Source organism: Papio anubis, chromosome 14 (genome assembly GCF_008728515.1).
Source record: "Papio anubis isolate 15944 chromosome 14, Panubis1.0, whole genome shotgun sequence".
Taxonomy (NCBI): Eukaryota; Metazoa; Chordata; class Mammalia; order Primates; family Cercopithecidae; genus Papio; species Papio anubis.
This window is the reverse complement of record NC_044989.1, coordinates 99,759,558-99,777,320: the sequence shown is the minus strand read 5'-3', so window position 1 is coordinate 99,777,320 and position 17,763 is coordinate 99,759,558. Positions and strand designations below refer to the sequence as shown.

Sequence of the window (17,763 nt, the reverse complement as noted above, 5' to 3'; positions counted from 1 at the left end):
TTAGAAGTCTTGACTCCATCCCAATAAAGACTAAAAATCTGAACAAACTGAAAACTCAATCACTCTTCTTACATCCCTCAGGGAAGTGAAGTCACAATGCAAACTACTAACCCCAAATTAGAGAGACACAGGTGGATACAGAGTATCACAACTTACCACAGCAGAAACCCACAATCAGAAACTTCCATGGGAGTTAGTGCCAGAATAGGAAAGCCAGTACAGTAATCAACATATTGCTAGAAGTTCAGTGTGGACAAGCCTGAGACATTAAAAGTAGCAGGAAGGCTCAGTCATTGGTGAGCCCTAACACTTGTGAGTTTAATCTCCCAGGGCTCTACCAGGTCCTCACAGTGAATGTCAGGAAAAAAAAAATCCTCTCGGGATTCTTTCTGGCAGAGAAGAAGAAAAGAAACCATTTTGAAATAAGCCAGAACATACTCTTCTTCTTAACAAGTCCTGCCATCAGGAGAAACTATTTTACCAGAGCCTAAGCTATTGGGGTTTTGCCAGAGCATAATCTAGCTGGGGAAAGGGAAGTATTCAACTTCAGCCCTCTCTAGTCTTCCAAGTGGGGAAGAAGAAATAAACAACTTCAGCTCCCTCCAGCCATCCTATCACACATGAAGAGAGAAAATGAACAAACAAACAAACAAAAGGAAACCAAGAAGCACTGGTGAAGTTTACAGTCCAGGGCTTCAGGCTCACCAAAAGACTAAGACCTTCATAGACTTATAAAACACTTCCTCAACCACATGCACCTTACCCCTACATTCCTAAAGGCTTATTTACAGCAGTTCCTTTGCCTAGAACATCAGGTCTGGCTATCAAGGAAAAATTACAGAAATACTAAAAGGGAAAACAGTCTGAAGAGACTGAATAAGCATCAAAACCAGAGTCAGATAAAGCAAGAGTTTTAGAATTATCAGACCAGGAGTTGAAAAACAAAACAAAACAATGGTTAGTATGCTAAGGAGCTCAATGGAAAAAGTAGATAACATACAAGAAAATATGAATAATGTAAACAGAAATATGACACCTCTAAAAACAAATAAAAAAGAAATGCTAGAGATGAAAAACGCTAACAGAAAAATAATGCCTTTGATTGGTTGTAATGTAGACTGAACATGGCTCAAAAAAGTATCTCTGAGCTTGAGGATCTCTCTGTAGAAACTCCCAAAACTAAAAAGGAAAGAGAAATAAATTTAAAAAGAAAACAGAACAGAACAGAATATCCAACTACTGTAGGGCGAATATGAAGGCTTTAATTATAGACTACAAGGAGGAGAATAAAGAAATAAAGAAAGAAAAGTAATATCTGAGGTATTAATGACTGACAATTTTTCCAAATTTAGGTCAGACATCAAACTACAGATCTAGGAAGCTCAAAGAACATCAAGAAGGATTAAAATGCCAAGAAAAAACTAAAGCATATCATATTCAAACTTCAGAAGATTAAAGATAAAGAAAACAACTTAAGCCAGATGGGAAAAAAACCACCTTACCTGTAGAAGGGCAAAGATAATAAACTTCTCCCCAGAAACCATGCAAGGAGAGGGTGAAGTGAGAAGATTTATAAGGTTGGGAGAAAAAAACATCAGCCTAGTACCCTGTGCAATTATTCCTCATAAATGAAGGGAAAATAAAGACTTTTTCAGACAAATTGAGGGTATTCATTGGTAGTAGTCCTGTCTTGCAAGACATGTTAAAAGAAGTTTTTCAGAGAGAAGGAAAGTAATACAGGAAGAAACTTAAATCTAAATAAAGAAAGGAGAAGCATAAGAGAAGGACTAAATAAAGTTAAAATAAAAAACTTCTGTTCTTATTACTGTAAATTGATCTAGCAGGTTGCAGTTTATTCAAAGTAGTAGAGACAATTGATTCAACTACATGTATATATACACACATACACATACATAGGCTTATATGTGCTTATGAGAAATGGACAGCAATAATACTTAAAATGGGAGGTGGAAATTCATATTATTTTGTTATTAAAGGTAGTTCCACTACCCACAAAGCAGTTTAGTGTTATTTGAAAATAATCTTGGAGTAGCTGTAAATGTATATTGCAAGCTCAGAGCAACCACTAAGAAGAGTAAAAACAGAAGGAAGTATAAGTGACAAGCTAATAAAGGAGACAAAATAGAATAATATAAAGCACTCAATTAATACTATAAAAAGCAGACAGGTAAATATAAGAAAAAAGAACAATGGCAATACATAAAAACACAAATATGGTAGATATTAATTAAAATATATAAAAAATCATATTAAATGTCAATGGTCTAAGCTTATCAGTTAAAAGACCAAAAAAAAAAAGTGGTAGTGGATCAAGAAACAAGACCTAACTATATGTTGTCTACCAAAAACTCATCTTAAGTATAAAGACACATATAGATTAAAAGTAAATGGATGGCGAATAATATAATGCACAAACATAAATCAAAAGAAAGTTGGAGTAGCTATGTTAATTTCAGACAGAGCAGACTCCAGAGCAAAGAAAGTTACTCAGCATAAAGAGGGGAAATACATAATGACAAATAGGTCAATACTTTAACAAAATATGGTAATCCTTAATATTTATGTGCCTCACACCAGAGAGTCAAAATATCTGAAGCAAAACTGATTAACTGCAAGAAGTATATGAATCCACCATCATAACTGGAGACTTTTAACACTCCTCTGTCAGCAATGAACAGATCTAGACAGCAAAGAATCAGTAAGGACATAGTTGAACGCAACAACTGGATATAATTGACATTTACAGAGTACTTCATTTAACAACAGCTGAATACATACTCTACTCAAGCGCACATGGAGCATTCGCCAAGATAGATGCCATTCAGGGCCATAAAACATACGTTAGCAAGTTTTAAAAACTGGAAATTATATAATGTCTGCTCTGAGATGATAGAATTAAGCTACAAATCACTAAGAAAAAGGTAGCTGGAAATCTCCAAATATTTGGAGACTAAACAACACACTTCCAGATAACACATGAATCAAAGAAGAAATCTTAGTAGTAATTTATATATACATTGAACTAAATAAAAATGAAAATACAACTTATCAAAATTTGTGGAATGCAAGGAAATGAGTGCTTGGAAATTTGTAGTATTGAATGCCTATATAGAAAAGTAGAAAGATCTAAAATTAATCATGTAAACTTCCACCTTAAGAAACTAAAAACAGAGGAGAAAATTAAATACACAGGAAGCAGAAGAAAAGAAATAATAAGGTTAAAGACATTAATAAGCCTCTAGGGCTAACTAAGAAAAAAAGAGAACACAAATTACTAAAATCAGAGATTAAAGAGAGGACATCAATACAAATTTTATGGCTATCAAAAGGGTAATAAAAGAATACATGAACAACTTGATCCCTACAAATTTGATAACCTGGTTGAAATGGACCAATTCTTAAGACATAATCTGCCAAAACCCACACAAGAAGAAATAGACTATCTAAATAGGCCTATATCTATTATATAATCAATAATTAATAACCTTCCAAACTCAAAAGCATCAGGCCCAGATGGGTTCAAATTTTGATTAGATGTATTTTTATTTTGAATTCTAGTAAACATTTAAGGGGGAATTTACATCAACACTTTATAATCTCTTTCAGAATATAGATGGAGAGGGAATATTTCTTAACTCATTCTTCAAAGCCAGGATTATTGTAACACCAAACCAGACAAAACTATTACAAGAAAAATAAAACTAACACAGACCAATACCTCTCATGAACATGATGCAAAAACATTCAATGTAATGTTAGCAACAATGTATTAAAAATGTATACACTAAGACCAACTGGATTTTATATGCAGGGTTAGCCTCATGAGAAAACACATTAATATAATGTATAATATCAACAAGCTGAAGAAAACTTACATGATCACATTAACAGATGCAAGAGGGCATGTGACAAAATCCAACAGCCATTCAGGATTAAAAACTCTCAGTCAGGCCGGGCGCGGTGGCTCAAGCCTGTAATCCCAGCACTTTGGGAGGCCGAGACGGGCGGATCACGAGGTCAGGAGATCGAGACCATCCTGGCTAACACGGTGAAACCCCGTCTCTACTAAAAATACAAAAAAAAACTAGCCGGGCGAAGTGGTGGGCGCCTGTAGTCCCAGCTACTCGGGAGGCTGAGGCAGGAGAATGGCGTAAACCCGGGAGGCGGAGCTTGCAGTGAGCTGAGACTCCGGCTCAAAAAAAAAAAAAAAAAAAAAAAAAAAAAAAAAAAAAAAAAAAAAAAAAAACAGTCAAACTAGGAATAGAGAATTTCAACTTAATCAAATAATATCCACAGAAAAAAACCTATAGCTAGCATTAAACTTAAGGGTGAGAAACTGGAAGTTTTGCACTAAGATCAGGCACAAGGCAAGGATTTTGCCTCTCATCATTACTTCTCAACATCATACTGGAAATCCTAGCTAATGATATATGATGAGAAAAAGAAAGAAATTTATACAGTTTGAGAAGGAAGAAATCAAACTTTGTTAACAGATTACATAATTGTCTATGTCGAAAATAAAAAAAGAGTCCACAAAACAACTCTTGTAACTAATAATAGAATTGTAAGAAAGTTGAAGAACAGAAGGTTAACACACTAGTCAATTGCTCTCCTATATACCTATAGTGAAGAAGTGGAATTTGAAATTAATAACACAGTACTATTTATATTGCACACAAAAATGAAATTCTTAAGTATAAATCTAATGAAATATATCAAAAATATATATGAGGAAAAACATGAAAACTCTCATAAATGAGATCAAAGAACTCAGTAAATAGAGAGATATTCCATATTTATGGATAGAATGACTTAGTATTATAGAAAGTGTTTGTTCTTCAAAACTTCTAATGCAATCCCAATCAAAGTCTTGGCAAGTAAACAAACTGATTCTAAAGTTTCTATGGAGAGGCAAAAGAGCCAGAATAGCCAACTTAGTATTGAATGAGAAAAGCAAAGTCAGAGGACTGATACTACCAGATTTCAAGATTTACTATAAAGCTACAGTGATCAAGATAGGGTTTTGTTGATAAAATAGACTGACAAATAGACCAATAGAACAGAAAGGAAAGCCCTGAAATAGACCCATATAACAGTAGTCAACCAATTTTGACAAAGGAGCAAAAATAACACAGTTGAGTAAAGGTATTTTTTTTGTTTGTTTGTTTGTTTTCCCAACAAATGGTACCTGAACCACAAGATATCCACATGCAAAACAACTGAATCTAAACAGGGACTATGTATATACTCTTCACAAAAATCAAATAAATAATAAATAAATAAATAGCATGATCCATGAAAGAAATAATTGACAGGCTGGGATTCATTAAAATTAAAACGTTTTCCTCTGTAAAGACACTGTCAAGAAAATGAAAAAAACAAGCTACACACTGGGAAAACATATTTGCAAAAGATCATGTATATACGCATGTATATGGGCAAAGGACCTGAATAGATACTAGGTTGGTGCAGTAATTGTGGTTTTGGACCCTGAATTTTAAATTATTATAACTAGGCTCAAACATATCTTTATTAATCAAAATAGGAACCATTACAATCAACACATTTTTGCCAAGAAAAATGTTTGTTTATCTCTGTAGCATAAAAATCTGTGCTTCAGGATCCAGCGAATTCTCGAAAAATATTTTCTGCATCCTAGTCGCTCTGGAAGTGTTTTCCCTGCATAAAGTTGTCATGATGCTTGAAGAAGTGGTAGTCGGTTGGCAAGAGGTCAGGTGAATATGATGGATGAGGCAAAACTTAATAGCCCAGTTTGTTCAACTTCTGAAACATTGGTTGTGTGACATGCAGTTGGGCATTGTTGTGGAGAAGAATTGGGCTCTTTCTGTTGACCAATGCCAGCTGCATGCATTGCAGTTTTTGGTGCATCTCACTGATTTGCTGAGCATACTTCTCAGATGCAGTGATTTTGCTGGGATTCCAAAAACTGTAGTGGATCAGACCAGCAGCAGACCACCAAACAGTGTCCATAATCTTTTTTTGGTGCAAGTTTGGCTTTGAGAAGTGCTTTGGAGCTTCTTCTTGGTCCAACCACTGAACTGGTGTACTGGTTGTTGTGTAAAATCCACTTTTCATTGCAGGTCAAAATCCCATTGTTGTGTAGAACAAGAGAAGATGGCACTTCAAGATGATTTTTTTTTTTTTTTTTTTTAATTCTCACTCAGCTCATGAGGCACCAACTTACTGAGCTCTTTCACCTTTCCAATTTGCTTTAAATGCCAAATGACCATAGACTGTTTGACTTTGAGTTCTTCGGCAACTTCTCATTTAGTTGTAAGAGGATCAGCTTTGGTGATTGCTCTCAACTGGTTGTTGTCAATTTCTGACGGCTGGCCACTACACTTCTCAGCTTCAAGGCTCTCGTCTCCTTTGCAAAACTTCTTGAACCACCTCTTCTCTGTACGTTCACTAGCAGTTCCTGGGCCAAATGCACTGTTGACATCTGTAGTGATGGTCTCTGCTGCATTATGACCCATTTTGAAGTCAAATAAGAAAATCGCTCAAATTTGCTTTTTGTCTAACATCCCTTCAGTAGTCTAAAACAAATATAAACAGCAAGTAATAAGTCATTAGCAAAAAACATAAAGCAAAAAATGTGCATAAAAATGATGTGTAACATAACCACATTTATTTAAGAATGTGTTCCACTATTGAACGGCAAATATCAACAGTGCAGAAATTGCAATTACATTTGCACCAACCGTAATTACTTCTTCACTAAAGAAGATATGTAGATGTCAAGTAAGCATATGAGCACATGTTCAGCACTTTATGTCATTATGCAATTGCAAACTAAGACAAAATGAGATACTATCAGGTTGGTGTGAAAGTAGTGGCAAAAACTGCAATTACTTTTGTTTGCTTCAATTTATATTACACATCTACCAAAAAGAAAATATCTAAAACACTGACACTGCCAAATGTTAGTGAGAATGTGGCATAACAGAAACTTTTGTTGATTGTTGGCGTATGGCAAAATGGTACAACCATTTTGGAAGATATTTTGGCAGTTTCTTACAAAACTGAGTATACTCTTACCATATGATCAAGCAATCATGGTACCCGTAATTTATCCAAAAGAGTTGAAAACTTAATGTCCACACAAAAGCCTGCACAAGGATGTTAAAAGCAGGCTTTTAAAAAACTTTTATTTTATGTTCAGGTGTACATGTGCAGGTGTGTTATATAGGGAAACTTACGTCATGAGGGTTTGTTGCACACATTATTTCATCATCACCCAGGTCTAAACCTAGTATACAATAGTTACTTTTTCTGATCCTCATTCCCACACTCCAGTCTCAAGTAGTACCCAGGGGCCTTTGTTCTCCTCTATGAATCTATGTGTTGTCATCATTTAGCTTCCACTTATGAGTGAAAACATGGAGTATTTGGTTTTCTGTTCCTGTGTTATGATGCTAAGGATCATGGCCTCCAGCTCCATCGACATTGCTGTAAAGGACTTGATAGCATTCATTTTTAATGTTGCATAGTAACCATGTTATATATGTACCACTTTTTTTTTTATCCAATCTACCACTGATGGGCATTTAGGTTGATTCCATATCTTTGCTATTGTGAACAGGGCTGCAACAAACATATGCATGCATGTGTCTTAATGGTAGAACAATTTATATTCCTCTGGGTATATAACCAGTAATGGGATTGCAGGGACAAATTGCAGTTCTGTTTTTAGATATTTGAGGAATTGTTACACTGCTTTCCAAAATGGTTAAACTAATTTATACTCCAACCAACAGTGTATAGGCATTCCTTTATCTCCACAACCTTGCCAACATCTGTTATTTTTTTACTTTGTATTAATAGTCATTCTGTCTGGTATAAGATGGTATCTCAATGTGGTTTTGATTTGCATTTAGCAAATGATCAGTGATATTGAGCTCTTTAAAAATATGCTTGTTGGCCACATGTATGTCTTCTTTTGAAAAGTGTTCATGTACTTTGTCCACTTTTTAATGGGGTTGTTTGATTTTTGCTTGTTAATTTGTTTAAATTCCTTATAGATGCTAGATATTTGACGTTTGTCAGTTTTATAGTTTCCAAAAATTGTCTCCCATTCTCTGGGTTTTGTGTTCACTCGTTGATAGTTTCTTTTGCTGTAAATAAACTCTTAAGTTTAAGTAGATCTCATTTGTCAATTTTGGCTTTGGTTGCAATCACTTTTGGCTTCTTTGTTATGAAATCTTTGGCAGTTCCTATGTCCAGAATGGTCTTGCCTAGGTTGTCTTCCAGGATTTTTATAATTTGGGATTTTATATTAGTCTTTATTTCATCTTGAGTTGATTTTTGGATATTGTGTAAGGAAGGGGTCCAGTTTCAATCTTCTGCATATAGCTAGCCAGTTAACCCAGCACCATTTATTGAATAGGGAGTCCTTTCTTCATTGCTTGTTTTTGTCAACTTTGTTGAAGATCAGATGGTAGTGGGCGTGTGTTCTTATTTCTGGGCTCTCTATTCTGCTCCATTGGTCTATGTGTCTGCTGTTGTACAGTATCATGTTTTGGTTACTGTAGCCATAAACATAGTATGAAGTTGGGTGGCATGATGCCTCCAGCTTTGTTCTTTTTCGTTAGGATTGCCTTGGCTATTTGGGCCCTTTTTTTGATTCCATATGAATTCTAAAATAGTTTTTTTCTAGTTCTGTGAAGAATCTCAATGGTAGTTTCATAAAAGTAGCATTGAATCTATAAATTGCTTTGAGCAGCAGGGCCATTTAAATAATATTGATTCTTTCTATCCATTAGTATGGAATGTTTTTCCATTTGTATTATCACCGATTTCTTTGAGAAGTGTTTTGTAATTCTCACTGTAGAGATCTTTCTTCTCCCTGGTTAGCTATATTTCTAGATACTTTACTTTTTTTGTAGCAATTGTGAATGGGATTGCATTCTTGATTTGGCTTTTGGCTTGTCTCTTGTTGGTGTATAGAAACGCTAGTAATTTTTGTTCATTGAGTTCGTGTCCTGAGACTTCGCTGAAGTTGTTTATCAGCTGAAGGAGCTTTTGGATCAAGACTATGGGGTTTTTTAGATGTAGAATTATGTCTTCTTCAAACGTCGATGGTTTGACTTCCTATTTGAATGGTGTTAATTTATTTTCCTTGCCTGATTGCTCTGGTCAGGACTTTCAATAGAATGTTTCCTAAGGGTGGTGAGGGACAGAATCTGTATCTTGTGCTGGTTTTCAATGGGAATTCTTCCAGCTTTTGCCCATTAAGTATGATATTGGCATTGGGCTTTTCATAGATGGCTCTTATCCTTTTGAATTATGTTCCTTTAGTACCTAGTTTATTGAGAGTTTCTAATATAAGGGGGTGTTGAATTTTATCAAAAGCCTTTTCTGCAGCTATTAAGATAATCATGTGGTTTTTATCTTTAGTTGTGTTTATGTGATGCATCACATTTATTGATATGTGTATGTTGAACCAACCTTGCAGTCCAGGGATAAAGCCTACTTGATTGTTGTGGATTAGCTTTTGGATATGCTGCTGGATTTGGTTTGCAAGTATTTTGTTGAGAAGTTTTGCATCAATGTTCATCAGAAATATTGACCTGAAGTTTTCATTTTTGTTATTTCTCTGACAGGTTTTGATATCAAGATGATTCTGGCCTCATAGAGTAAACGAGTTGGGGAGGTGACCCTCCTCCTCAATTTTTTGGAATTGTTTCAGTGGGAATAGTACCAGCTTTTCTTTGTACGTCTGGTAGAATTTAACTGTGAATCCGTCTGGTCCCTGGCCTTTTTTGGTTGGTAGGTTATTTATTATTACTGATTCAACTTGGAAGCTCATTATTGGTAGTTCAGAATTTTTCTTTCTGGTTCAGTCTTAGGAAGGTGTATGTGTTCATGAAATCATCCATTTCATCTAGGTTTTCTAGTTTGTATGCATAGAGGTATTTGTTGTAGTATCTGATGGTTGTATTTCTGTGGGATCAGTGGTAACTTCTCCTTTGTTATTTCTGATTGTGTTTATTTGGATCTTCTCTCTTTTCTTCTTTATTTGTCTAGATAGTGACCTGTTCATTTTATTATTTTTTTCAAAAAACCAACTCATGGATTCATTGATCTTTTGAGTTGTTTTTCATGTCTTGATTTCCTTCCTTTCAGTTCTTATTTTTGTTATTTCTTATTTTCTGCTAGCTTTGAGGTTGGTTTGTTCTCGCTTCTCTAGTTCCTTTGGTTGTGGTGTTAGGTTGTCAACTTTACAAAATTCTCTCTTAACACTGCATTACCTGTGTCCTAGAGATTCTGTTATGTTGTAACTTTTCTCTCATTAGTTTCAAAGAGCTTCTTGATTTCCTCCTTAATTTCATTTTTTACCCAAAAGTTATTCAGGAGCAGGTTATTTAATTTCCACGTAATTGCATGGTTTTGAGCAATTTTTTTAGTCTTGATTTCCATTTTTATTGCACTGTTATCCAAGAGTCTGTTTGATTGATTTTGGTTCTTTTGCATTTGCTGAGGATTGTTTTATAACTGATTGTGTGGCTGATTTTAGAAAATGTGTCATGTAGTGATATGAAGAATTTATATTCTGTTGTTTTGGGGTGGAAAGTTGTGTAGAGGTCTATTAAATTCATTTGTTCCAATGTGAGTTTAAGCCCTCAATATCTTTGTTAAATTTCTGCCTCAGTGATCTATCTCATACTATCAGTGAAATGCTGAAGTTTCCCACTATTACTGTGTGAGAATCTATGTTTCTTTGAAGGTCTCTGAGAACTTGCTTTATGATTATGGGTTCTCCTGTGTTGGGTGCATATATACTTAGAATGATTGGGTCTTCTTGTTGAATCTAATTCTTTACCAATATGTAATGCTCTTCTTTGCCTTTTTTGATGTTTGCTGGTTTAAAGTCTGTTTGTCTGAAATTAGGATTGCAACTCCTGCTTTTTTCTATTTCTAGTTTGCTTCGTAGGTTTTCATCTACCCCTTTATTTTGAGCCTCTGGATGTCATTGCATGTGAGATGAGTCTCTTGAAGATAACGTACCAATGGGTCTTGAGTCTTTATGTTGCTTGCCACTCTGTGCATTTTAATGGGGCATTTACCCTGTTTACATTCAAGGTTATTATTGATATGTGTTGATTTGATTCTGTCATTGGGTTATTAGCTGGTTATGATACAGGCTTGTTTGTGTGGTTGCTTTATAGTGTTACTGATTTGTGTACTTAAGTGTTTTTTTGTATTAGCTGTACTTGTCTTTCCTTTCCATATTTGGTGCTCCTTTCGAGATCTCTTGTAAGGCACATCTGGTGGTAATGTGCTCTCTCAGCATTTGCCAAGAAGGATCTTATTTCTCTTTTGCTGAGGAAGCTTAGTTTGCCCGGATATACAATTTTTGGTTGAAGATTTTTTTCTTTAAGAATGTTCAATATAGACCCAGTCTCTTCTGGCTTGTAGGGTTTCTGCTGAAAAGTCTACTGTTAGTCTGATGGTGTTCTCTTTATAGGTGACTTGTCCTTTTTCTCTAACTGCCTTTAACATCTTTCCTTTCATGTTGACCTTGGAAAGTTGATTATGTGTCTTGCTAATGATCTTCTTGTATAGAATCTTGCAGTGGTCTCCTCTATTTTCTGCATTTGACTGTTGGCCGCTCTAAAGAGTTTGGAGACATTTTCATGTTTGATATCTTGAAATATGTTTTCCAAGTTATTTGCTTCCTTCCCATCCCTTCAGGGATGCCAGTGATTCATAGGTTTGACCTCTTCGCATAATCTGATATTTTTCAGATGTTATGTTCATTCATTTTCACTCCTCTTTTTTTTTAAATATTTGTCTTACTGACTTATTTCAGAGAGCCAGTCTTTAAGGTCTAAGATTGTTTCCTGAGCTTGGTCTGTTGGCTGTTAAAACTTATGATTGCATTGTGAAATATTTGTAGTGTTTTTCAGCTTCATCATGTATGTCAGGTTTTTTTTGTTTTTTTTTTGTTTTTTTTTTTTTTCATACTGGCTATTTCATCTATCAGTTCCTGTATCACCTTATTGTGATTCTTAGTTTCCTTTCATTGAGCTTTTCTGTTCTGAATCTCAACAGTCTTCAGGTCAGGTGGGGGCAGGTTGGTTTGCTGAAGTCCCATGTCAAGAGGACCTTCCCAGTGAGAAGTGAGGACTGAGACCTGCATGAGGAATAGTCTGGACACTTTTCCATGAGGCGAGTGCTCTATAGTATGGGTATGGACCAGTCCTTCATTCCCACAGACTTTCCTGAGCCTGGAGACAGCAAGAGCAAGGCTGCAAAACAGCAAAGATGGCAACCTGCTCCTCACAATGGGAGCTGTGTCCCAGGGAATTGCAGAGCTGCTACTGGCTCAATAGTTCCAGTGGGGAGTTGCTGAAGACTCAGGCTGGGAGGACCTACCCAGCGAGGAGATATGGGATTGGGAACCCATGTAACAGTCTGGCCACTTTTCCGTAGGGCTGTTGCAGTATGCTGGGGGTTCACCTCAATCCCTAGTCACCTCCGATTTTCTCATACCTGAAGGTATCAACAGTGAAGGCTGTGAAACAGCAAAGATGTCAACCTGCTCCTCCTAGGAACTTTGTCCTAGCAAGACACGGACTTGTTGCTGGCCCAAACATACTCCTAGAGGTGGCCGGGGACTCTTGTTTCTCAGTGTGGAGAAACGTGATCAGGATCTGTGTAAAAAAGCAATCTGGCTGTTTTTTCATAGAGTAGCTCTGCTGTTTTGGGGGTCTTCTCTAGCCTCAATTGCCCCAGACATTCCAAAGGAAACAATGGTGAGGGCCTAAAAACAGCAAAGATGGTAAACACCTAATCCTCCCTCTGGGAATTCTGTCTCAGGAAGATTTGGAACTGCTGCCAGCTGGACAACACTGGTGGAGGTTTTTCTAGAATTAGGTCAGGAGATTTTGCCCAGTGAAGAGAAATGGTATCTAGGCCCTGTGTGAAAAATCAGTTTGGCTGCCTCTTTGGAGAGCAGTGGGCCAGGAGATCACTTCAGTCCCTAGTCTCCTCAGATTCCCCAGAGCTTGAAGGCAACGGTGACAAAGGTTGCAAAATAGCAAAGATGGCAGCCCATCCCTCCTTCTGGGAGCTCCATCTAAGGTAGGTATAATGCTGCTATCCATAGTTGGCTGGATCTCCAAGCCAGTGGATCTTATCCTGTGAGAGACCATGGAAATGGAGCCTGCAGACCATTGCTGCTCAACTCCCCGGATTCAGCCCCTTTCCTTGGTGTACATATGGAGGTTTATCTAACTTCTGGCTTTGTTGGGGTTACAGATACTTTTGCTGGGAAGCCTGGGTATCTAAAGCTCTTGGGGTTCTGTGTCTGCCTGAGCAGCTGCTCTGCTGAGAATCCACATAGTTCTATATGTCAAACTGAAGGCCCTGGTGGCATGGGTTTACGAGAGGATCTCCTGATTCAAGGGTTGCAAGGATTCATGGGAGAAGAGTGGGCTCCCAGTGTTGCTCAATCACTCAGTCACTACTTCCTTCATAAGGGCAGGAGAGGCAGGGTAGGCTTCCCTGGTTCTATGTCACTCCCAGGTGAGCAGTCATCCTGCCTTGCTTTTCTCCATTCTCTGTGGGTTGAGTAGTTTTCTCGATGAATCCCAATTCATGTACTTGGATGAATTTATTGTATTTACTTGCCCCTTATATTTTTTGCCCCTTATATTTCTCTCTGTGAGAGTTACACACACTAGCTGCTTCTAGTGGGTCATCTTGGCCAGCCCTTTAGTTTTATTCATAACTCCCAAATGTGAAAATAATCGAGATCTCCTCAGTAGATTAATGGATAAATAAACTGTAGTACATTCAGACAGTGGAACATTATTTAACACTAAAAAAAAAAAAAAAAAAAAAAAAAAGAACTATCAAGCCATGAAAAGAAATAGAGGAAACTTAAATGCATATTACTAATTGAAAGAAGCCAATCTGAAAAGACTATGTACTATATGGTTCTTACTATATGACCTTCTGGAAAAGGCAAAATGTAGAGATGGTAGAAATATCAGTAGTTGCCAGAGCAAACTTAACCGTAGAGTAATTGCTGCTCAAATTAAATATCTAATGAATAGCTTAACAGAAATCCCAGAAAATATAAAACTGTTTCCATGTCAGTTATCTGTATCACAGAATAAAGCTCAATAATATTTATAGAAATTCAAAAATATGCAGGAATCAACAAAAAAAAATTGCATCTGCCTAACAGTGAAAAATCATGGGCATTCAAAAAGTTGGAAAATATGACCTGTAATAAAAGAAATATTAATCAATAGAAACTGACACTAGTTGATAACAGAGATGTTGGAATTAGTTATTATAACTATATTCTATATATCAAGAATGTAGAGGAAAGATTGAAAGTGTGAAGTCAAGATAGGGAAGATATAAAAATGATCTAAAACAAATTTTATAAGTTATTTAAAATGTTGAAACATACAGTGGCTGTAAATATAAAATCTAGGTTTGCACAAAGGAATGAAGAGCACCAGAAATGCTATGTAGCTAAGTGTAACATGCATTATTTTAATTTTAAATCTCTTTAAAAGATAATTAAGTATTTAAAGCCAAAATGAAACAATATTGTATAAATCAAATGAAATGTATAACAGCAATAGCACAAAGTCCAGAAGGGCAGAAATGGAAATTTACTGTGATGAGCTTCTTATTCTATATGGGAACTTGAAGATAGAGTGTATTAGAATTAAGATGAATTATGAGGCAAACACTCAATTTTTTTAAAGGTTATAACTAACAAGACAATGAAAGAGATAAAATGAAATCATAAAAATAAATAAAAGGGGATAAAAGGTGGGAAAAAGGACCAAATATTAGATACAATAAATAGAAAACAATTATTAAGTTGCTAGATTTATAACAACCATATCAATAGCCACATAAAATAGTCTAAATATTTGTAGCATTGGTTAAGAAGCAACACCCTCTGTATGTTGCCTATAAAAAAAATTTGACATAAGCGTATCAATAGGTTAAAAGTAAAAGAAGTAGAAATATATATTATTCAAAAACTAATCAACATAAAGCAGAAATGATTATGTTCATATTACATAAAGTAGATTTCGAGCAAAACATGTTACAAGGGATAAAGGGAATAATTTCATTAAGATAACAGGGAAGATGCATCCTCAATGCTTATGCCCGTAAGAGAGTTTTGAAGTATGTGAAATAAGAACTAATAGAATTATTACAGAAATAGAAAAATTTACAATTATGGTAGAAGGTTTAAATATTGCTCAACAATTGACGAAAATAAATTGGTAAAGATATAGAACTTTGAACAGCACTATCAATCTGCTTGACCTAACTGGCATTACAGAACACGCTAGAACTTTCACCTCTCCGAGGTAATAATACCAGTTCTCACTTCCAGCACCATCATTGTCAGTGGTGAATGCAAATACCACACTTCTCACCCCCGCAGTGTCAATTGAGACTTCCACCCACATCCAGCAGCAAGGCAACCCATCCTTTTCCTACCTGGGTAGTGTCAGAGAAGGCCTGTTGGAGAGTCAGGACTTCAATAACTGCCCAACAGTAATGAGGCCATCTTCCTCATGGTGTTAGTTGTGGTGGGGGAAACTAACACCGTGAACACTGACCCCATATGGAAAGCAACAAATAATGTGTTCCTGCTATGCCCAGCTGAGGTGACGTCAGTGGAGTCCAAATTGGGAGTCAAGACTTTCACATCTGCCTAGCACTACTAGGTTGTGGATGTCAAGGGAGACAGAGTGGGAAACTTGCATTTTTATGAAGACCTTGTGGTAACAAGAGGGTGCCTCTCTTTCCCCAGTCAGAGCAGTGAGACAAGGGAAGTCTACTACAACTTAAGATTTAATAAGACCCAAAGTTTCATAAAATATTAGCTGAAATCAAAAGAACTGGAAATATCTTAATGTGATTCAAAAGACAACCAATAAATACCAACAATGAGTTGAGAAATATTAGAATTATCTAACAAAGACTTAGGGTAGCAATTATTAAAAAAAAAAAAAAAACTCAACAAGAAATTATAATTTCTCTTGAAACAAGAAAAAAAAAGTCTCCACAAAGAAATAAAATGTCACAGCAAAGAAGCAGAAGATGTAAAGAACAACTACGAGGTAATTTTATAACTTAAAAAGAGATACACATGTGCACACGCACACACACACACACATCCCAACACACACACACATCTCTTGCTGAATAGGCTCAATGTCAGAAAAAAAGGAACAGAAGAAGGAATCAAGGAATCAGTGAATTAGAAGGTGAAAGAATTAAAATTATGCAATCTAAACAACTAAGAGAAAATAGACTGGTTAAAAAAAAAATTGAAAATAGTCCCAGGGACCAAAGGGACTATAGTGAAAGATCTAAGATGGGTGCCACCAGGGTCTCAAAAGAGCAGAAAAAGAGGGCAGGGCTAGAAAGAGTGGTTGAAAAAAAAAAAAAAAAAAAAACCACCTGAAATTTTCCAAGTTTGGAAAAAGACAAACTTACAGGTTCAAGAAGCTGAGTGCAATTTAAACTGAATAAACCCCACAAAATTTATACTAATATATAATTGTCAAAATTCTGAGAAAAACGAAAGGCAAAGAAAAATATTTTGATAACAACCAGAAAGAAACGAAACTCTGCTTACCAGGATGAGATAATTTGAGTGAGAGCAGATTTCTCATCAGAAAACTTGGATACCAGAAGAAAGAGGCACAATTTTTTGCAAATGTTTAAAGAAAAGAACTGTCAACTCAGAATTCTTATCCAGTGAAAATATCTTTTAGGAGTAAAGAGAAAATCATGGCACTCTCAGAGAAAGCAAAACTTAGAAATTTATCATCAGCAAAACTACCTTTAAAAATGTACAAAGGTGTTTCTGAAAGTAAAAAGGAAATGAAAAAAGAAGGAATCTTGTACCATCAGCAAGAAACAAGAAAAACCAGAAATGGCACAAATATGAAACAATACAACACATTTTCTCTCTCCTCTTGAATTTTCTATATTATTTTTGCTATTTAAAGTAAAAATTATAACACTGCCTGATTTGATTCTAAATGCATATACAGGAAATATTGAAGATAATCATAAACAGAGGAAGGTAAATAGATGCAAATGTAAATTTTCTACACACCAAAGTGATCATTGTTGACACCAGTAGATTGTTATATGTTATGTATAAATAATTTAAAGTATAAATAGTTGAATGTAACATAGTAAAGCCACTAAAAAGACTATATAAAGAGGCACAGAGGCCGTGCCCAGTGGCTCAAGCCTGTAATCCCAGCACTTTGGGAGGCCCAGGTGGGTGGATCACTGGAGGTCAGTAGTTTGAGACCAGCCTGTCCATTATGGTGAAACCCTGTGTCTACTCAAAAAAAAAAAAAAAAAAAAAAAATTAGCCAGGCATGGTGGCATATTCCTGTAATCCCAGCTACTAGGGAGGCTGAGGCGGGAGAATTGCTTGGACATGGGAGGCAGAGGTTGCACGGAGCCGAGATCGCGCCACTGCACTCCAGCCTGGGCTATAGAGTGATACTCCGTCTCAGAAAAACAAAGGGATACAAAACAAAAACGACAATAAAAACAAGGCACAGTAAAAACTATGATAGATAAATCAAAGCAATATTCTAAGAAAAAGTTCAAGTGACCTACAGGAAGGCAGAAAAACAAAACGGAGAAACAAAAATACCTGAAAGAACAAACAAAAGGTTTAAATCTTAACATATGAACAAT

At 35.9% G+C, this 17,763-nt stretch overlaps 1 long non-coding RNA gene across 1 annotated transcript in view; it reads left to right on the top strand.

Annotated features, from left to right (window-relative positions):
• Positions 1 to 17,763, top strand: part of LOC110741147 — a 174,166-nt gene that overhangs the window by 90,414 nt on the left and 65,989 nt on the right. The gene's annotated exons all lie outside the window — the stretch shown is intronic.